This window comes from Mustela lutreola, chromosome 5 (assembly GCF_030435805.1).
Source record: "Mustela lutreola isolate mMusLut2 chromosome 5, mMusLut2.pri, whole genome shotgun sequence".
Lineage (NCBI taxonomy): Eukaryota > Metazoa > Chordata > Mammalia > Carnivora > Mustelidae > Mustela > Mustela lutreola.
The window spans coordinates 143946341-143970051 of NC_081294.1; the positions used below are offsets into that span (position 1 = coordinate 143946341).

Here is a 23711-nt window from a genome sequence, read left to right on the forward strand (position 1 = left end):
TTCTTTACCTTTTCCCTTTACTAGAAAACCTACTTTTCCCATAGGGTAAATTCTTATTTAGCAAATAAGTATTAGTTGTCATTACTTCAGACAAAATTATTATTTAAGTATTTCCTCCCATAAGCTCTAAGCATTTGGAACTCTAGAGAAATGACTACATTTTATCCATAAACATGAGAACAGTTATAGAACAGTCGCTCCCTTCTCCAGCTCTGGTTTGATATGTTAGCTGTTTTGTCAGAATTAGCACATCAAACTGACATCATAGTGAATGCAGCTGAGAAGGCACGAGCTTCATCTTTTCGTAGTTTCCATCTGCCTTGTTCTCTGGCTATAGCTCCTAGCTGATGACTCCCCAGCGCTAGCTGGCTTTGTATCAGAGGCTAAGTCATTAGGCAGAGAGAGAAGTGATGAGCAGCTTTCATCAGGGTCCACTCACCAGGCACTACAGGCCTCCACTGTGCTGATAGTACTTCTCTTGGTCGACCGCATTATCCACGACTCAGTACAAAGACTCTGGCCTTTTGCAAACATGCGTTTCTTCTATAAAAGAACCCCCTCCCTCCCATCTTTTCCTTTAATGTCATATAACGGCATGTTCACGGACTTTGTGATTGTAGCTTTGATCATGACTGTCTTTTATATGTGAATTTCTAAGAACGCATAAATTAAAGAGCTTATTACATAGTTTAGTGTCTTATTTGTTTCCCATATCTTTCTTCTCGAAATCCAACATGTCATTAAGACCAACTGACTACTCTCCTGAAACATCATGTAAATTTGCTTCATCTTTTCTATGCCGAGTGACACTTTTACTCAGTGCTGTATCAAATTTCACTTATGGCAACTATTGTAACACTTTCTTCAATAATTTCTCCAATGTGAATATCACTCTCCTTTTCTTTGTATTTTGTAAAAGTCATGTCTTTCTAAACCACAGAGTGATTACAGTTTTATGATCTTAACCTAATATGCAAGTCACGTAACTCCTCATTTTCTATGAAATAAAACCCTGACCACTTGGAAGGAGAGTCAATAAGCCCTATAAATGTACAACCACTTAGTTTTTCTAGCATCCACTGCCTCTCTCATTCTTTCTCAACCTACTATATTCTAGATGGCAACCACAAAGAAAAATGTGGCATTATACATCTTAATGTTCTTACTATGTGGCATTAGACACATTGATAGTCTTACTACGAAACATAATAAAATATTATAAGACAAATTTATCGTTCTTTTACAATGAAAATATGCTCAACTTAGGAAAAGATTACAACCCACTTTTTTCTCTTGTGAAAAGAGACAACTTTCTCCCAGTTCTTTGTGTTGAATAAAATGTCTAGCATAGTTGGATATTCAATCCTTACTCCAAAGAAGACGATCTAGACTTTTACTTTTGCTTTTTACTTTTGCTTCTCCCTCTGCCTCTGCCTGCCATTCTGTCTGCCTGTGCTCGCTCTCTCCCCCCCTCTCTCTTTGATAAATAAATAAAATTAAAAAAAAAAAAAAGAAAGAAAAGCCAGTAACATAAAAACTTTCCAATTTGAAACAACTATTAAAGTGGGCTAAAGTTTTAAAATCTACTCTTTAGAGGCATGAGGGAAAAACCCACCCCAAACTACTGAGTCAAAAATCCTAAAAAGGAGGAAATGGATTTAGGTAAAAACAATTTTTCTATTGTTTTTTCCCTTAAGACATTTGTTATCCATGTTCTTCCCAACACTGCCCAAGTAAGGGCCCGGGTTAAGGTGTAAAGAGAGCAATCAAGAGTGATAATGTACTGTGTGAGACCCATGCATGTTCTAATTTCTCTTTCTAAAAAGAAATAATTGAAAATTCCAAACCTCACCAAACCACTTTATTATTAAACATAATAAAAAAAAATTCCCACCTCAACTGGGTAAAAGATCAAGAAATTAGGCTGAAAAACTAAGCAGAACACATGGCAGTCTCAGCGTTATGTACTAAAAATTATAGTATAAGCCTGAGGAGAAAGGGCTTCAGAAGTACTGCTGGCTTTCAGCTCAGACCCCTCGAAGACTACACTATGGGATGAAAGCAAACTTCAGTTCTTACAAAACTGAAACTCAACCTTAGCCTTAAATCAACCTAGTCTCTAAAAGCACAAGGTCACCAGTCCTACTAGAGCTTCCTTCTAGAAGAAAAAAAATGTTTTTTAAAGATTTATTTATTTTAAAGGGAGAGAGAGAGAGAGAGAGAGAGAGAGTGCATGGGCAGGGGAAGGGCAGAGAGAGAGAGCTAATCCTAAACAAGCTCCACGCCTGGCTCGAATCCCACAACTCAGAGATCATGACCTGAGCTAAAATCAAGAGTCTGACACTTAACAGACTGTACTACCCAAGCACCCTGGAAGAAAATTTAAGAACAAAACAGCATTTATAGTCTTTTCAAGTTTTTATACATAATGTCTATTATGCAATCCAAAACTACCAGGTGTGCCAAAAATTCTCAAAATTCATAGTACAAACAGAGATAATAGAAGCTATCCCTCAGGCAATCCAGATATTGCTTTAATATAATTGTGATTAATATGACCAAGGAAATGTATGATAAAATAAATTATGTCATCAAAAAATAAGCAAAAGAAAACTACACAACAATAAACAAAGAATCAGATTATTAGTTAAGAATAAAATGAATCAGCAATCCTATCCAGCATCAAATTTTGCTAAACAGAGGCAAGGATACAAGCAACCAAAAGGTTTAGACAAAAGAAAAAAGAAGCTCCCGGAGCATCCATAATGACTCTCACAGGTCCTTCTTTTCCGTGTCAGACATGAACCATTAGCTCAGAGAGAAGCCTTTAAGTGATATTCATGGGGTTTCTCACATAGTAGGTAGCATTTCAAACCACATACATTTCCATATAACACTCCAGGGAGCTGTATAACTTATGTGATTTTTCTCCAGGAAAATATTTTATATCCTGGATTCCATTTTATATAGGTTATCCTTGGCTAGAGAAAGCCAGGGAAAGGTGTTTTAGACATAAAGTCTCTTGTGTCTAGTAAATATCATGAGTCCTTTGACCTGAGTGTCCAGGTTACCCAGTTAGACTAGGTTACCTTTGCTACTTTTGTTCCTTTCTCCATAGGTATTCCCCCAGTAAAGGGAATGAATGAATCACAGGCCAGCTGCTTTATCCCTTTATCCCAAACTTTAAAAATAACAACTTCAATTAAAAAATAATCAATGTACCTATAATTAAATTAGAGCAGGAAAGGAGATTCATAGTCTGGAGAAGTGTAGGGTAGATCAGTACTGTATTACATATCTGATCCACAGAGAAAAGAAAGGAGCATACAAAACAACCGGCACGCAGTAATACATTTTATTAGAGTCCTGGGGAGACAAGAGAAATTCAGAATGAACAGAATATGTATTTGAAGGCATATTAGCAGCTTCTGCTTTGGGGTAAACGTAACCACTACAACAAAGTGTTACTGATGCTAACAACTCAAAGCCTTAAAGGACCTGGAAACAATGAAGACTAAATTGGGGTTGAGAAAAATTTTAAGTAGGCTGAAAGCAATAGCTCTTCTTCCTTAGGGACATTTAAGAATCATAGACAATCTACAGTCTGAGAAGATAGAGACTTAACCAAAGCAAAAGGCAAGCAATAGATTTCAGTGGTTGCATGGGCCTGGAGTAAACAAAATTGGAAATGTGAGGTTGTCCAACATTTGATGTATACTCCCCTATAAGTAGTACCGAATTTTAAAATTGTACAAGACAGCAAGCTAAAGAGATATGACAAAAGCTGTGGCAGAATTAAGTTTCTAATTCACCAGAAGTGAGTATAAAACAACCTGGCAACAAGTGTGAACCATAAATAAACTCAGTCTTACTAAAATTTAAAGCAGCTTGGACCTAACTCAGTCCTTGCTGAGTTGGGGTGGTCTCCTCTCAAAGTCCAGTCAACACCACAACTCTGATTTTTTTTTCACTAGGATAAAGTAAAATCTTTCCAGTAGGAGATTCTTCATATGAAATCTCTAAGTTTCTATCTTACACAATATCTGGAATGTGATGAAAAAATTAAGACTTATGAGAAGAGAAGAAGAGAAATTAAGAGTTAAAAGAACCACAGTGTGGCTCAGTGAGTTAAAGCCTCTGCCTTTGGCTCAGGTCATGATTTCAGGGTCCTGGGATAGAGCCCCACATTAGGCTCTCTGCTCAGCAGGGAGCCTGCTTCCTCCCCTCACTCTCTCTGCCTGCCTCTCTGCCTACTTGTGTTCTCTGTCAAATAAATAAATAATAAATAAATCTTTTAAAAAATAGCCTTATGAGAAGAAGCAACTCAATGTGGACAATTACTAAGAAGGAAAAAAAAACTATAGAAGCAGACCCACAAATGATCCATATGTTAATCATCTTGAGATAACTATGATTAATAAGCCCTTGAAAACAGAAACAAAAAGGATAAAATGGATGAAACAATAGAAATTTTAAAAGTATAATCTGTAAAAAAATATCAGAGGGACATTGAAGTATTGAAAAATAAAATATCTAACAGTAATTTCACAGATGACTTGAAAAGTAGATTAGATATAGTAAAAGAAAGGATTGGTGAACTCAAATATAAATCAAAAGAAAATATCCAAATGATGTACAAAGAAGAACAGCGGGGTGTGACAGCAGGACAGAGTCTGAGAGAACTGCGGGTATCAGTAATTGGAAGTAACTTGAGTTCTAGAAGGAGAAGAAGGAACAAATGGGGCTGAAGCAACCTTGTGTTTGAGAATTTTCCAAAACAGATTAAAGTAGTGCCTACCGACAGATTCAAGAAATCTGGTGTAACCCAAACAATATAAATGACAAGCCAACCAAACAAAGACCCATTTTGGTAAAACTGTTGAAAAACACAACAGACTTAAAAAAGACTTAAAAACAACTAGAGAAAAAAGAAAAGGTAAGGTATATTTTAAACATGCAGCAACAAGACTCAGTTACATAAAGATGAATGCCAAAATATATCCCATTGTCTGTTGGTATGGCACCTTTAATACACTGATTATACAATAAATGCCACAAAATATTTGATTTCCACTGAAAATATTCTTGAAATATGAAGATAAAAATAGCTCAATTTAAAACAACAAAAATGAATTATTTATTACATGAAAGCCTACACTAGGAAAAAAAAAAGAACAGAGTTCTTAAAGTAGAAGAAAAATGATCCAATTTGGGAACATAGAAATCCAGAATGGAATAAACAACAAAGAAAGGGATAAACAGACTAAGTAAATATAATGAACATGGGTCATACGAAATCATGACTAGAATTTCTTATGGTATTTTAAATGCATATACAACTGAAACACAGGCAAAGAGAATACAAAAGGAAGTAAACAATTATTATCTTCTCTGGTTTTGGAATTATTGGTGAAAAGATAAATCTGAGGGGTTTTAGTGGACTACAAAAGTTATGTATGTTATAACTTCTAGGGTAACCACTAAGAAAAGAGAACAATAAATAAATAACACATAAACAGGAGCAAATAAAATATAATTAAAAATTAAATAATACAAAATGAGACAATTAAAATTAAATATAAGGCAAGTGTATGAAAATGAAAACAAAGAGAAAGACAACAGCTATACATTTAAATAGGCAAATGACTGAATAATACAATGAAAGTCTACAACCCACGGCATAAAAATGCCATTAATTATAAAGACACAGAAATCTGAAAATAAAGGATGGAAAAAAAATGTACTGGTTATCTCTTATTATATAACAACCCTCAAATGTGGCAGCTTCACACAACACATATTTATTATCTCATAACTTCTATGGGTGAGAAGTGGGAGATGACTTAGTGACCAGATTCTGACTTGGGATCTCTCACGAGGCTGCGGGCAAGGCTGTTAGGGCTGCCTTCATCTCAAGGCAAGTGACAAAGGACCTGCTCCTTCCAAGCAATTCACAGGATCTCTTCCAAAAGGCTGCTTTAGGATCTAAAAACCAGCTTCCTCTAGGGCATGGGGTTGTAGGCAAGAGCGAGAGAACACACGCTACATTCTTTTTATAACTTAATAGTGGAATTGACAACCTATGGCTTTTGCTGCTATTTCTTAGAAGTGAGTCACTGAGTCCAGCCCACAAACAAGCAGCAGAAATAAGACAAAAAATACTAATCTATAGCAGATTCTGATAAATTATATATCCACCTCGAATCCCCAAAAAGGAAGTCCTCAAAGCAGACCCTTTCAGGAGCTCTGTGCAGTGACAGCTGTTTTCACAGAAACTAAGATATTACTTGATGACTTGCTCTTGTGTTCAACACACGTATACAGAGGATTTTCCAGAGGTTACATGGCATGTGGCATCAACTTTACTTCTGGTGAAGAATGGGATGTGTGTGCATTCCTACAAATTAAAACTGAGAAAGTTTTAATTTGTAATAGCATTATCAAAATTAAATATGTATCTTGCATTGTCAGAAGATCTTTGGGAGCCTCAATTTTTAAGAATGCGAAGGAATCCCAAAACATGCTTAAGACCAGGATTTAGGGTTAAGTCACTAAATAAATGTAGAAAACATAACTAAAAAGAGTCATGATTTTTTTTTGAAGATTTTATTTATTTATTTGACAGAGAGAAATCACAAGTAGACGGAGAGGCAGGCAGAGAGGCAGAGAGAGAGAGAGAGGAAAGCAGGCTCCCTGCTGAGCAGAGAGCCCGATGCGGGACTCGATCCCAGGACCCTGAGATCATGACCTGAGCCGAAGGCAGCGTCTTAACCCACTGAGCCACCCAGGTGCCCCAAGAGTCATGATTTTTTTTTTTTTAAAGATTTTATTTATTTACTTGACAGAGAGAGATCACAAGCAGGCAGAGAGGCAGGCAGAGAGAGAGGAGGAAGCAGGCTCCCCGCCGAGCAGAGAGTCCGACGCGGGCCTCCATCCCAGGACCCTGAGATCATGACCCAAGGCGAAGGCAGCGGCTTAACCCACTGAGCCACCCAGGCGCCCAAGAGTCATGATTTTTAAATGATCACTCCGTAAGAAAGAAAAATGAGGGGAAAAAGGATGAGGTTGACAGAAAAGAGTAAGTTTAAATTTAAACATATCACATATTACAATTATAGATATTATAAATCACATAAATACCATGTTAAGTGAAAGAAGCAAGAATACAGTTCTAATGTATGAGTCCATTTATACAAGTTCAAAAGCCAGCAAAGTAATCGATTGTGCTGGAAGTCAGAATACATGTAGCCTTTGGGGTGGGTAACATCTGGGTTGGTTATCAGGGGGCGCTGGAGAGGGCTCTGTAGGGATGTTAATACTTCCCGCCCTTATTCCTAGTAGTGGTTTATGAAGGTGCATTCACTGTGCAAAATGTCACTGAGCTGCCAACTTTGTTATGTACATTTTTCTGTACCCTTCTTAATCATACATAAAAGAGTTAACATAAAGCAAATGGAGGGTAACCCCCGCTTGGTTGGCTGCTTCAAAGACTTGCCCACAGCTGCATCTGTGTGTGGTGTGAAGCTCTATCATTTCATTTAACCTGTGCCCTTATGCATATCTATGTACACTGAGACAGAAAAATGTAGTTAATTCTACTTCTACTAAATTTTCTTTAACTTCTGTCTCATCTTATTGGTCCAATTCAAACTGCAGCCACGTCATTGTGTCATAGAGTGTTAAGTTCAAAATAGCCTTAACTTTCACGTTCCCACAACAAATTTTCAGAAAGACGATCTCCTATCTAGTTCGGATGTTTACCATCCATTCAAAAATGCCTTCTTGCCCAAATGCCTATAGATCTAAATAGTCACCTCGTTGGGAAAACATGATTTTAAATAAGGAAACTAAGACCCAAAAGGTCTAAACAATTTTTTTTAATCTAGTCATTTCCTTCCGAATCTTCTCTTGATCAACTAGCTCCAGTTTCCCTTAGTCTGAATGACCTTAGTACTCAGTTCCTGACCAGTAAAAAGATAAGTACTGGCTCTGTATTATTAGATATTTTCTTATGGACATTTGACAGGCTTTGACTACTTCCCATGTCCTTTTAGGTCAGTGATTGTCTTACATTTTTCTTTGTTTTATAATCCTGGGGACCTGTCAGATTCTTTTGCTCTAGTAATGTCCATTCATGCATGCATTCATTCATCAAATATTTGTTGAATTTCTACTATGAATCAAGCAGTTAAAAAAGTCCTTCCTCTTGATACAATACAGACCCCAATGTAAATTAGTTCATTAGTAAGTAAAATATATATATATATATATATAATATTGTATGTAGTATGTTATACAGTGATAAAAACTCTGGAGGAAAAAATAGTCCACGGATTAACCTTCAAATTCAGTGGTTTTCATGCAGCTTTGAGATCTCTGGGCTTACTGTGGAGATCCCTTTGGAGTGTCTGCGGTGAAAAGCAGTTCAAATAGCCAAACTCCCCAACCTGGCTTTGTTCACAACAGATGCTTTTATCTCTTTTACATAAAATGTTGCCACATACAATTCCACTGGAACAAAACACTCCACAGTCAAAAATTAATTCAATAGATTTTTCAGGTTCTAAAACACTGCATCTTCTCAAAGGGACAAATGGGGTTTCTGGTTACAGACCACTGTAGAGTTACTTTGTGAAACTCATTTTGTGTTTTCTATTTTTGCTCTAGAATTATAGGTTGTGTATAAGCAGGTAAGTTTATGGTGCTGAGAAGGACAGTATAACCCTCATTTACTCAACTCTAATGACTGTTAAGCGACCTTTCTAAAGATAATGGGGTGTCCTATGTGCATTTGTCTGTATATAAGTAATAGAACCATTAGATGATTAAGAGAATGGCTGTATTTCAATGATGATTTACTTTTGTGCAATACTGGTTAGCCATGTGGAAATAGGTTAACATCCTCATGCTGAACCCAATGCTTACTTTCATCAGTAAGTGCTAGCTCATTTCAATTAACTTCTCTGTCGCTAATCTGGAGGTACCGCCATTAGAGGTATAAAAGGCACACGAAAATTACTTGAAAGAGAGCCGATGTATTTTTAAAAGGGAAGCCGTCAGGGCTGAATAGCCACCAGAGACATAAGAGAAGATCCTTTTTAAATCTATGTCTAATTGAACCAGTGCTGAGACAGCTTCCATGATTGATGACAGTGATATCGGTGACGGTGATGTAAAGGTTATTAAGTATCCAATGTGTTCTAGAAGTCACACGGCACGTGTTCCTTTGAAAAGAGAATACCTTTGCCATCAGATGCTTTTACCTTCTAGAAACAGATGGGTAAGATGGGCATGTGCATGTATACATTCATCAAAAATATATTAGAGTATCTTCCTTTTTTTGCAAAGGTTGAAGAGTAACAAGTAGGATAATGATAAAGAAAACAATAGAGTAAGGAGGGGAAAGAGATGTGGTGTATACTTGGTAAGCACGTTTAGGAAGTGGGAGGAGGCAGTACTCCAAAGAGAGGTAACAAAAACATATTTAAAGACAGGTCTTAATCTTTGTGTATAACACCCGTATATACCTGAAATTAAATAATCAGCCCATTCCAAGCATCACTGGCTTTTTTTTTTTTTTTTTTTTTTGAATGAAGTAGAAATGGATAAGGGTTTTGAATGAATATCAGGGGAAACATCAGGGTATTTGGTCTATTTAATGTTTTTTGGAGTAGGTCAATTGTCATTATTTTTCAGACATGTTAACTGAAGCTAATCCAATTCTATGTCTTGAAAGAATCAGTGTGTATTAACAGGCACAGAGAGAGAGAGGGCTGAGCTTTTCATTTGGAATATATTTCATCCAAAAGCATGCAATACTAATTTCAGGTGTGGAAGTGATAATTACCTAAACCTTAATTTGAAAAATATTACATTTCTGACTTTTTAAAAACTGTAATTTTTAAAAGCATTCCATTTCTGTTGGTGCCAAAAACAATGGACTGAATCATTGAGAATTTCTGAATAATTTCAAATACTTAACAATCCAGGACATGATGAAAGAGATTGAAATTTAGCAGCCACGTTATTTGGATTTTTTTATTCCAAGAGGATATAGACAGAAGCCAAACAGCTGATTGAAAATTCAAGAAATTCTCAGAAAGATATTGCTAAAAAAATATTTAGAAGATGCAAGTCTGCTACAATCCAGAGTATCTGGTCACTTCTAATGGCTGAATTTGATCCTTCCACCAGCAACATTAGTATCCCATGGGGACTTGCTAGAAATGCAAACTCTTAGGCCACAACCCTAAACCCAGTTCACAACAAACCCTAAGATTAAGGCCCAGCGATCTGTTTTCATAAGCCTTCAAAGTGATTCTGATGCAAGCTTAATGAGAACCGCTCCACGACACACTGCTGGCTACAGCTCACTCTAGGAACAAAAAAATGTCTTGAAGAAACGACTCCTTCAGAAGTCTCTAAATTCACTAAAATCATTCTGAGAAATGCCTCAGGAACACCCCAAACCAGCTGCGAATCCCCTTGATGTCTCATGACAATCAACTCCACACGTGCCTAGCTACTCAACTTGAACATTTTTTGGAAAATTGGTTAACGCATTGTTTTCTCTCTCTTCCATGATATAATCAAGGCTCACTTTTAAAAAGCTCTTTAATAAACCTTCTACTCTGTGGGGGTCCAGGAGAAAATGCGGAGGTACAAGAATTTTAATAATATATTCAGTAATAGATTTGGGGGAGAATATGACAGAACCTCTCTCGGGGACTTATGCAAATTAGAATTGCATTTCAGATCCTCGCCCTTCAAAAGCTACCAGTTACCAATGCAAGGAAACCCAACAATCTATCAGAAAAACATAATGTTCAAGTCAAGTAATCATTTATTGAAATGTCTTCTTTTATTTTATGAGACTTTATACTTTTATGAGAAGATTTTGTTAGGTTAACAGGGAATCGCTTTCAAATCTCCCAGAGCAATGCCAATGGGAAATAATGGCAAGCTGGGAATTTTTATCTTTCTTTGGTTTGTAATATTATGTGTGTGATGTTCAGGACGAAAACTGGAAATCCAAGTGTATTCTTGCTTTCCACAACCAGCACTTCCAGAGTCTGGGTCGAGGACAGTGGATGAAAACTGTGTCAGCACTTGGGTCTGTGCAGTTTATTTGAAGTTTCTTTTTCCTTTTGGACCTGCATAATACAGTCTGCATAATACAGTCTGAGTCACTGACACGAGGGCATGGGTAGCAGTATTGTAACAACAGTGAGGATAGAGAGAGAACCAAGAAGGCATATTACTACTCCAACATAGTCAAAAGCTTAGTGAAGGTAGAAAAATATAAGCGAATTTCTTAATGTATATTTATAACTTACACAAAAGAAATAGATGTAATAGGTGCTAAGTATGGTTATTTTTAAATGATACACTTTCATTAGGTTTTAGAATTAAATATGAAGTCCCTGAGGAATTAAATCCAAGCAATTTTTTCAATGTCCTAATTGCAACAAAGGTAGAGATGGTGAGGTGTGCATTCTGAAATTATTTTCTAAGCAAAAAAACAGTTTGGAGTGCCTGGGTGGCTCAGTCGTTAAGCATCTAGCTTACGCTCAGGTCATGATCCCAGAGTCCTGGGATGGAGCCCTGTATCAGGCTCCCTGCTCAGCGGGAAGCCTGCTTCTCCCTCTCCCATTCCCCCTGCTTGCATTCCTGCTCTCGCTGTCTCTCTCTGTCAAATAAATAAATAAAATCTAAGAAAAAGGAAAAAAAAAAAAAGAAGAGAAAGACAGTTCATATACTGTGAGACAACGCTCATGCTGAAATTAATTTGGAACAACCCTAAAAAAGTTTAGACGTTGAGAGTTTGAATACTAAATTTTAATATACTGAAAGTAGGCATTTTAGATGTTAAGCTGAACAGTGAAATCTCACAGGTTAAAAAAACACACACAAAAACCAAAACAAACAAACAATTATAGTCTTAATTCTACTTAAAGCTCTCAAAAGTCCCTTGAATGTAGGAAAACCTCTTTTCTAAATTTTGTTTCCTCTTAGTTTAACTGCAGTAGGTTAATTAGCAGTCAGATACTCACAAAAGCTTTATTCTTTCACTACTTAGATTTCTCTCATCCCGCAACTGGCCTTCCCAAGACCCCTGCTCATTACCTGAGTCCTCTTCACCTCTTCAGCTCTGAGGGCTCTGCCTCACTATAAATCACCTGAACTAATTTTTTTTTTTGGGGGGGGGAATCACTATCAATAGTCATTAGATATTCAATTAATATCCCATGGATCTGTAGAAGTTAAGTTGCATTTTTAAAAAAGGCCAATTGAGCAAACTTTAATGTATATGAGGATATCCTCTACATATTCCTGTTAAATAATTTATTTTTTCAAGTAACAGATATTCTAGAGAAAATCTTAGAGAAATAATTCAGATACTATGTCATTAAAAAGTGAAAGACAGCATGAGGCATCCAAGTGACAGGACATTTGTGTTCAAAAGTTTGGGTTCAAATCATATCGATTATAACTCAATGACTCATTAATTAATGCTGTGTATTTAATTATTAATAACCAAATATATACATAACTTTATCTTAAATGATAAAACTACCTCTGTGTTTAGAAGGTTGTAATCCAAACAAAAATACGACAGTAATCAGCATTATAACTGAAGGAGGAAAAAGCGTTCTGAGTAATTTTACTTAAAGATACCAAATATATTTTGATCCCTGACGGATGACAATTTTAAGTCAACATCAAACATTCAACTTTCTACCTCTATCCTATGCTAAAATGTTAACTTTCATGAACATTAAGCTTTCTACCTCTATCATGAGTGGCTGCCTGGAGAGTGTCCCATGACACAGTTACTATCGTCTTGACATATGTTCTTTCCCCTCTGCAACCACTAGTCTCTCCTGATGCATTATTTTATTTTATTCTAGTCTATTTATTTTAATTTACTTTATTTATTTTATTTTTTTAAAGTAATCTTTACACCCAACATCACACTTGAATTCATGACCCTGAGATCAAGAATCTGTGCTTTCTGGGGCACCTGGGTGGCTAAGTGGGTTAAGCCTCTGCCTTTGGCTCAGGTCTGATCTCAGGGTCCTGGGATCAAGCTCTGTATCAGGCTCTCTGCTCAGCAGGGAGCCTGCTTTCCCCTCTCTCTGCCTCTCTGCCTACTTGTGGTCTTTGTCTGTCAAATAAATAAATAAAATCTTTAAAAAAAAGAAAAAAGAATCTATGCTTTCTTTACTTACTGAGCCAGCCGGGTGCCCTTGCTTTTGCATGACTTCTAATACCTTCTGGTCACTCAATGGACCACTGCAGTCAATACTTACCCCAACGAATTCACACAAATTCACAAGGCATCTCGGTATTTCTATATAGCACTTGTTGACGGTCAGTTTCATCATTAGATTTCATTATTTACACCAAATGGTCAAAGACGGAATGAAATTATTAGGTACCTAATATCAGCTTTTTAAAAACATCACAAAGTATTTTTTTTAAGATTTTATTTATTTATTTGACAGACAGAGATCACAAGTAGGCAGAGAGGAAGACAGAGAGAGAGGGGTAAGCAGGCTCCCCGCTGAGCAGAGAGCCTGATGCGCGGCTCGATCCCAAGACTCTGGGATCATGACCTGAGCTGAAGGCAGAGGCTTTAACCCACTGAGTCACCCAGGTGCCCCAAAACAGAGTATTTTTTAGTGAAGCTTCAGGTTTACAGATAATTGAGCAGTTGAGAACAGAGTCTCCATACCCCAACCCCGACTTCTCATAGTTCTTGTCTCAGTACAGCACATTTGTTATATCTGATGAACCAATACTGATACATTATTAATACTGACACATTATTTTTAACTAAAGGCTACAGTTTACAGTATGATTCTTTGTACTAAAGAAGAGGTAAAATGTCATGAATCCACCAGAACAGTATAATACACAACAGTTCCACTGTCCTAAAATCCCGTGTGTCCACCTGTCACCCACCCCACTTGCCTGAACCCCTGGTCACCAGAGATTTTTTTTTTAAATTCTCTACAATTTTTGTCTTTACCAGAAGGTCATATACTTGGAATCATACAATACGTAACTTTATCAGACGGACACCTTTTACCTAGCAATATGTGTTTAAAGTTCCTCCATGCCTTTACATGGTCTGAGAAATCATTTCTTTTTTTTTTTTTTAAGATTTTATTTATTTATTGAGAGAGAGAAAGAGAGAGAACATGTGTGAGTGGGGCAAGAGGGAGAGAGAGAATCCCAAGCAGACTCCACACTGAGCTCAGAGATGGACATGAGACTCAATCCTCAATCTCACAACCCTCAAATCATGACTTTGCCACTCAGAAGAACCACCCTGGCCCCTTACCTCATTTCTTCTTATTTCTTTTTATTCATGATTGAGATGAACCAGAATTTTTTTATCCACTCACCTAAAGTAGGATATGTTGGTTTCTTCCACTTCGCAGCAATTCCAAATAAAGCTGCAATCAACATTTACATAGATCCTTGTATGGATGTAACTTTTTAACCCATTTGAGTAAGTATGTGGGAGTGTTGGGTCCTATGACAAAATTATAGTTAATTTTGTAAAAAACTTCTCAACTGCCTTCCAAAGTAGCTGTACAATTTTAAACTCCCACCAACAGTGAATGAGAGTTCTTGTTGCTCTACATTCTCATCAGCAGTTGGTACAGTTAATTTTTTGGATTTTAGCAATGCTAATAGTTGTGTCCTGGTATTTTGTTTCATTTTTGCAATTCCTTGACGGAAGTTTTTTCACATGTTTATCTGCCGTCTGTACATCTTTAGTAAGATGTCCGTTCAGAGTTTTTACCCTTTATCTGAAATTTTTTCCCCTTATTATTAAGCTTTTAGGCATAAGTGCTCTATATATAGTTCCAACCCAAAGTCGATCATCAGTTTTGGGTTTTTTTTTTTAATGTTTTCTCCCAGTATGTGGATATCTTTTCCTTTTCCCAAAATGTCTTTCACAGAGCAAAGGTTTTAAATTTTAATGAGGTCCAACTTATCAATTGTTTTTCTTTCATAGCTCATACTTCCAGTGTCATATGTAGACACTTATCACCAAATTCAGGGTCACCCAGACCTTGCATCGTATGTTATCTTTTAGTAATTCTATTGTCTGGCATTTACATTGAGGTTTATAATACAGTTTGAGTTACATTTGTCAAAGATGTGAGATCTGTGTTTATATTCTTTCTGTTTTTGCTGTTGTTGTGCCCGTGGACCTCTAGCTGATCCACCATCCTTTCTTTAAAAGACTATCCTTTCTCCAGTGAACTACTGCTGCTCCTTTGTCACAGTGCAGCTGACTGCATGTGGCAAGTGTCTCTCTAGGGTCGCTTTTCTTTTCTACTGATTTGTGTGTCCATTCTGTCCCCACTGCCATGCTGTCCTCACTACAGCAGTTTTATAGCAAGTCTTAATGTCAGATAATGTTAGTCCTTTCACTTTTGCCTTTTCATATAATCTTTAGAACCAGGTGAGCAACATACACAAAACAACTTGCTATGATTTTAATTGGGATAACATTTGAATTGGTGCCTAAAGTTAGGAAGAAACAGACATCTTACAATATTGAGTATTTCTAATCATAAACATAGAATAGTTTTCCATTTATTTGGACCTTTATCAGAACGTCACAGTTTTTCACAAACAGATATTGTACAACATTTGTTAGATTAGTATCTAAGCATATAATTTTGGGGTATTAGTATAAACACTTTAGGTCTTTAATTTGAAATTCTAATTGTTCATTGCCAGTACACAGGAAAGCAATTGACTTTTGTCTGTAAACCTTGTATCTTGCAGCCATGCTATAACCAATTATTAGTTCCAAGAGTATTTTTACAAATTATTTTCTTATTTTCTATATAGACAATTATGTAACTTGTGGACAGTTTTCTTTTGTCTTGTCTTACACCTTTACTTAAAAACATCCGGTATGATGTTGAATAGGACTCGTGAAAGAAGACATCCTTGTCTTGTTCTCAATGTTAGGAAGAAAGCACCTGGTTTCTCTACCATTAAGTATAATGTTAACTGCAGGTGTTTGCTCTGTTCTGTTTTTGTAGAGGAAATGCCTTTCATCTCTATTCATAGTCTGCTGGAGTGTTTTACAAGAATCTATGTTAGGTTTTGTCAATTTTTTTTCTGTAGCCACTGATATGATCATATGAGGTTTTTTTTTTAATCTACTGATGTAATGATTACATTGAGTTTTTTAATAATTATTTGATTTTTGAAGATTGAATCAGCCTTGCATTCTTGGTGAATTTTAGCTAACTGTAGAGGAAAAATGATAGAAATTCTCTACAGTCTTATCCTACAAATACATGCAAAGGGAAGCCTCTGAATTCATCCGGGCAACAGCACTACCATCTTATTAGTCCCAGAGTCTCAAAAACCAAAGCATGATTCACCTTTCCCATTATTTTCCTGTTATACTTTAATATTTCACATATTATACAGACAAAAATCACTTAGCTTTCTTATACTTAAAGTCAATCCTAAGCCTTTTACTTCTACTTCCAAATATCACTACTTCTATTTCCTTCTTTGCAGTCTCATTTCTTCTGTGATGTTTCATTCTCTCAGAACTTTTGAAATAGCCACTTGGAGATTCTCCTCCAGTTTCTCACCTCCTCCAACTTTCCTTCCTGTATCAAAGTAGAAATACCTTAATGCACAACTGTGATTGTTTTATTACCTCTCTTAAAAACTTCCACAGAAATAGGAATAAAAACTAGCTTAATACTCACGGCTTTCTACAAACTGAGTGTGAGTTCCATGTCCAGACTCGCTAATTCTTCCATCCAGACAGCCACTTCCCAATCATTCCCTCAAGTCTGTTTAATTAAAGCCACCTTTTCCAGAAACCTCTCTGACAATGAACATGCACATGCATAAATCATTACCAGTAGTAGGAAACAGTATCTCTTTCCTCAAACAAAATTTTCTGTGGCACCTGTCTCCTATTGTGTATGACAAAGTTTAAAATATATTAATTATTACCTCTAGTAGATGGTGAAAGTCTTTGGGCAGGCTTTTTTCTGTTGTCAATAGTTTCCAAGTAAAATTAGAATAATCAGGATAATTGTAAAAAGCACCGTGAAGATAAAGGTTGTGTGAGCTGACAAGCCTTTTCAATTCTACTTCACATCTGGATCCAAGACCCAAATTTCTTTCAGGAAATCCCTCTCTCTTTCCTGGTCAGCGTGTTAAGAGAGCAACCCTCTTCCCATTCTCGTCCTAGCTACTTTCCTTTCCATTCCCTTGCTTTCTTTCCATAGTAACGCATCACTACTTCAAATCACCTAACTAACTACTTCCTGGCTTAACGACTCTTCCTCTCACTCTGAACTAAAAGCCCCTGGAAAACAGTAATGTATGTTCCCTTGTCTCACACGACGCCCAAAACATAGGTGGAAGTAATAGCCGAAAAAAGTGAATATGTACCTCTATGTTCTTTTCTAACTGGGAGCTAGAAAACATTGCCCAGAAAAGAAGGAAAAGGCAACTTCTTGAACATGAAAAAGCAAAGAGGGTCCCGGAGGAGGAACAAGGGGACCGAAAGCGCTGTCAGTTCTGCACGAGGGAAGGTGAACAGTCCCTGGGCACAGCACATGGCATGGCTCCCCCTTTCTGAAAGGCCAGTAGGTCCCAGAGGTGGCACGGTTACTATTCGTTGCCCCTGCTGATACCATCACTTCCTAGCTTAAGACATAATGTAAGCAGCTACTGTTAGCAAATGAAATCCCGCTGAGGCAAACCAATGGGAAGGGACTTGGCAAAGAAAATGACAGCAATAAAGAGGGAATAAGAAATGCTAGGCCCAGGAGAGACAGGGTTCCGGAGGCGAACTCCCAGGAAAGGCTTTATTACTAAAATAATAAATTGATTCTCTGGCCAGAATAGCTATTTGACAAGGAGAAAAAAATGTGAGGCCACATTTCTTAGCCAAGTGAATCTAAAGTGTTTAGTTTTATTTCCTTAAACTCCATATCTTTTTTTTTTTTAAGATTTTTTTGTTTTATTTATCTGACAGACAGAGATCACAAGTAGGCAGAGAGGCAGAGAGAGAGAGAGGAGGAAGCAGGCTCCCTGCTGAGCAGAGAGCCCAACTCGGGGCTCGATCCCATGACCCTGGAATCATAACCCGAGTCAAAGGCAGAGGCTTTAACCCACTGAGCCACCCAGGTGCCCCTAAACTGCATATCTTAATAGATCAGTCATCCTTAAACTTTGGTAGCATATCTAGAGAACATGCGAAAAGTAAACACACGTGTATAGAGTATGCGTGTGTTTATATATCCCAACAGGTATATAGGGAGTAGATAATACAGACATATACATTTAAAACCTCAGTAAGTTATATATAGTCAATTCTCACCGATTGTGGTTGTCATGGTCTATAAAGTCACCCCAGACAATGAATTGGTAAATAATGAATTACCCTCCCAGGAGAAATACAGCATCAGGCTCTGGCAAGCCTCTGCCCATATTTTCCTCAACTAATCAATACATAACTTCATTATATGTGTCTTTCTTTTTAAAAACATCTTATTTAATATACAGTTGATCCCTTACCATTGAACTGATGATCAACAACACTCTAACTCATGCCAGAATGGAGCTTATCCTACCCATTTCCTTTATGAGGCACATCGGAGCCCTGGTGCATTAAGAAACGCTAGACAGCATTTCAGCCCTATATACAGAGGCCACGTTAAACAGTGCAACTGTCAACAAAAAGCACAAAAGTGTGAAACATGTTGCCACTGAATGGACTGCAAAATGGACACTTATTTACAGTATGAGAGCCAAAGGAATAGCCAAAGGCAAAGTGATGTCTTGTATGACACCAGCTGGGGGAAGGGGACACTGATATTCCCCTCTGCACAGGTACAAGATAAAAGCACCTGATGTGGGGGGTTACAAATAAATTTTAGTGGTAGGTGAATTCACACACATGCAAAATCTACAAATAATGAGGCTCAAGTGTTTGTATGTGTGTTTACCCTATACATTATCTATACATATGGCAGTGTGTGAGTGTAAAAATTCAGAGAAAGAAGGAACGAAAGATATATCTGGAAGTTGGCAACTTGACATATGGAAGCACTAATTGTCTTTTAAAATCAGATTACTGATTAATTAATTAAGCCTTGTTTTTAGTTTAATTAGGTATAAAAGTGACTTGAGAAATTCACAAAATATAAGTACTAAGGGCAGGAAATCATGATTACCTCCAAAATTACTCTCCACTTCCAGAAATAGAAAGAGGTAAAAATGGTAATAGGAAGTAGCTACAGCCCTGCCAAGAACCAATCCTATCATTGTCAGTTTCTGTCAATTTTCTTTTTCTTCAAGCTTTCATGTCACTGAATTTCTGCTTTTCTTAATACTTTGGATAGACTGTTATGACATATATTTCTAACTTAAGACGACAATTTTAGAAACTGGACCACAGAGTTGAGAATCAACTAAAATCAGTAGGCAAGAATGAAAAGGAAAAGCAAGAAAGCAGATCATGACGTAGCAGACGAAGATCAAAGAGATCATGCTTTATTCATGCAACACAAACCACAGGCTTAGCTGTTGGTTTGCAGGGATGGTGGAAATGAGTCCTTTTAGGAGAACAGTAAGAAAGCAAATGACAAGAAGAGAAGACGGAATGCATCACTTCCTTCTCAGTTCCAAAGCAACCTCACAATTTTTTAGAAAAATAAAAAGCTATTTTAAACCATTAAAAAATGAAAGAATTCTGAAAGACAGTTTTTCAGTTTCTTATAAAACTGAACATATTCTGACCATACCATCCAACAATTGCACCCATTGGTATTTGTCCCAAAAGAGTTGGAAACTTATGTCCATACAAAAACCTGCACGCATTTGTTTTTATCGGCTTTGTTCGTTAACAGCAAAACTCAAAAGCAACCAAGACCTCTTGAGCAGACGAATGGACAAATAAACTAGGGTGCATCCAGACAATGGACTATTATTCAGCACTCAAACAAAATGAGTTATCAAGCCATAAAAACACAAGGAAGAAAGGTAAAGGCGTATTACTAAGTGAAAGAAGTCAATCTGAAAAGGCTACAAACTTATGATTTAAACTCTATGACATTCCGCAAAAGGCAACAAGAGAAGGTAAAAAGGTCAGTGGTTACCAGCTGGCTGAGGGGAGAGATGAATAAATGAAGCACAAAGGATTTTTAAGGCACTGAAAATACTCTGATACCATAATAATGGATATGTGTCTATATCCATTCGTCCAAAACCACAGAATATACCAACATCAAGAATGAACCGTAGGGTAAATTATGGACTTTGGTGGTTACAGTATGTCAGCATAGGTCCAGAAATTCTTACAAATGTATCATTATGGTAGAGGATGTTGATAATGAGAGAAATCGTGCCATTGCATGGGCAGAGGGCATAAGGGAAATCTCTGAAACCTTCCTCTCTGTTTTGTTGTTAATCTAAAACCATATGAGAAATAAAATTTTCAAAATCTTTTCTAACTATAAAAATTGGAACACTAATAAAAGTGTTTCCAAAGGTAGACATAATATCATTGGGGAGTTAAATTGCTTTGTCAGGTATTAGGTAAGTACAGTGTTTTTTTCTGGAGAGCTTACGCAGATTCTTTAAAAGGAAATTAAGTAATTCAAGAGTTTAATGAATCTACCAAGTGGACAAATGCACTGAAGAAAATCCTCTTTAACAATTCATGACAACTCCTTTCTTACTGTTAGAAATTCCACTTAGAGGCTCCATCACTGCCATCCAGCAGTGATCTGAACTTTGCCAGGATCAGTAAACATCAGAAAGAAAATGGTCTAGCCAAGGCAGACCTGTAATTAACCATGGAACTAAGCGTTCTAAATTGAATGCCTGTGTAGAACTATACAACCTAGAAGCGGGAAGACAAAGTAAACATTACCAGACAATGACCTGATCTTACAGTTTCCTGGTTCCAGTGTTACAAAATTAAATACACAGATTAATTCTGTGGAAAGGAGCATGCCCAAAACAGAGTGACACAGTGATACCAACTACCGACATTTTGACTGCACACGGATCTCATTAGGAAAACCTTAAACAGGGGCGCCTGGGTGGCTCAGTGGGTTAAGCCTCTGCCTTTAGCTCAGGTCATGATCTCGGGGTCCTGGGATCAGGGTGTCGCTCAGAGGGGAGCCTGCTTCCCCCTCTCTCTGCCTGCCTCTCTGTCTGCTTGTGATCTCCCTCTCTGAGTCAAATAAATAAAATCTTAAAAAGAAAGAAAAAGAAAGGAAAAACCGTAAACACACAACATACACACACACCCACACATACATTCCTTTCTTCACTTCAGAGGTCTTCAGGGAGCCTTGAGGGTGGGGAGCTGTTTTTAAAAAAAGAAAATCTGAGACAAAACTGAAACAAAACTGAAGCACAGTGAAGAAATTCACCAAGGTAAAGTCTTCACTGTTAACTCTAGCTTACTTTTCAAACATTGTCATAATGGTAGTATTTGTTGATGGTTTATAACATCTAAGACATTGTTCTAGGTACTTTACAATTCATTACTGGGGTTGCCTCCTAAAAAACACCATAACGTAGATGAAATTATAATCGAACTGTACACCCTGAAGGGCACTGGGGTTTAGAGAGTTTAGGTAACTCTCCCATGTTCACGGGGTGTAGTGCTGGAGTCAGCAGTTGGATCACAGAACTCACACTCATAACCACCACCAGGACCACAAAAATCAGCTGTGATATACCAAGTAGCAAAAGTAGTTTTCTTCTAATACTCTTAGCCAGGACATCTGACCCTCACTCTGGGATCATCAACCCTTTCTCTTTCCTTGCAGTCTTTCTTATTCTCAACGTTTTCTCCAAGACCATCCTCCCCCCTCTTTTTTCTCATTTTATATAAAAGAGTATTTTAATTCTTGTCCTTAGGAACTATAAAGTCTATACGTGATTTGGAAATGAGACTGTACCAAACAATAGCCAAAGGAGAGTCGTCCACTCCATGCCTTCTCTTTGGTCTGGTCACTCAGAAATATAATGTTATCAGCTAAGATTGTTGTTGCTTGCCGCCTCACATTATTTTTATCTGTGTGTTCACCATAGTCTGCTTCCCCTTCTACATAACTTCGGGACCCCTTTTTGACACACTGGTATACCCCACCTCTGAGGTCTGGGCGGAATACTGATATCCTATGCCATGTTGTCTTTGGACTTACATCACTCATCTGGTACGCTTCACTCTCCCCGGACCACCACATCTCATTTGTCACTAGAGAACATATCGTGACTGAGCTTTTCCCTTCCACCTGTCTCATTATGGGGTCCTGACCCACTCACCCGAGCAGCTGCACACGGTTCAGAGATCTTTCCAGAACCAAGCTGCTAGCTATTCCAGACTCATGCCTTACAAACTTGATGAAATACCTGTAACACAGGTCTTCGAAACATGGCTTCTATTTGCTTTTCCTACAGTCTAGTCTTTGGTCTTCCCCTAGCAAAGAACTCCTGGCTCCCTCCCTCCCTCATGAGATGCTCTAGCTGGTTCAGCTTCTAGCTAGGCCCCTCTGTCTCTTTTTCATCCTGATTATTTTCCAACGGTTTTCTTCCCTGTCTTTAATAGGGGATTACAGAGAACCAAGGTGCATTTTATCACATAAATTAAATGACTTTGTAGTGCATATTATTTATCCACTCCCCAGAATCAATCAGGTTATTAATTAGATTTCTTTTTGCTTCTTAACATTGCAGGAGATGCTTACTTAGTGACCTTTGTTAGGGAAATATTTCAAGGCCTTATTCTACATAAATCGTAGTCACACATTAGACTGAGCTGAGACTGCAGATAATTAGCACTAAGAATCATAGAGCCCACTCACAGATATGCTGCTTTAACAGAACAAATTAAAAACTGGTCCAGGGGTGCCTGGGTGACTCAGTTAAACATCTCTGTGGTCGTGATCTCAAGGTTGTGAGATCGAGCCCCGCAATAGGCTCCATGATGGACATAGAGCCTGCTTAAGATTCTCTCTCTTCCTCTCCCTCTGCCCTTTCCCTTTCTCTCTCTAAAATAAATAATTCTTGGGATGCCTGGGTGGTTCAGTCGGTTAAGTTTCTGCCTTCGGCTCAGGTCATGATCCCAGAGTCCTGTGATCGAGTCCCGCATCAGGCTCCTTGCTCAGTGGGGAGCCTGCTTCTCTCTCTGCCTCTGCCTGCCACTTTGCCTGCTTGTTCTCTGTCTCTGACAAATAAATAAATAATTTTTTTTAAAAGAAAAGAAATAAGTACAATAAATAAATCTTTAAATAAATAAAAATAAGAACTGGTCTTCACTGAAAAAATAAAAGTAAGATGTTTAAAAAATAAAATTGTGGTTAAAAAAAATCATAAAAGAAAAAAAAGAACTGGTCCAATTTAGGCCAACTTTGGCTCAGAGAAGTTTTTCTTTGGCCCATGCTATACTTTATACTTTGTTAAACTACTTGAAAATATTTGTAACTCAAAGAAATACATACAAAAATCTGAATTTCTGGTTTCTCTTGATAAGTTAAATCTGGTAATATTATTCCTGATTTTTCTGAGCAATCACCAGATGATGCTGAGTAACAATTTCTTTTTCTTTTTCTTTAAAGATTCTATTTATTTATTTGACAGAGAGAAATCACAAGTAGGCAGAGAGGCAGGCAGAG

General features: G+C 37.3%; 1 pseudogene; it reads right to left on the reverse strand.

The window, feature by feature from the left end:
• Positions 1–21950: 21950 nt before the first annotated feature.
• LOC131831195 (single-stranded DNA-binding protein, mitochondrial-like) lies at positions 21951–22473 on the reverse strand (annotated as a pseudogene).
• Positions 22474–23711: the final 1238 nt, after the last annotated feature.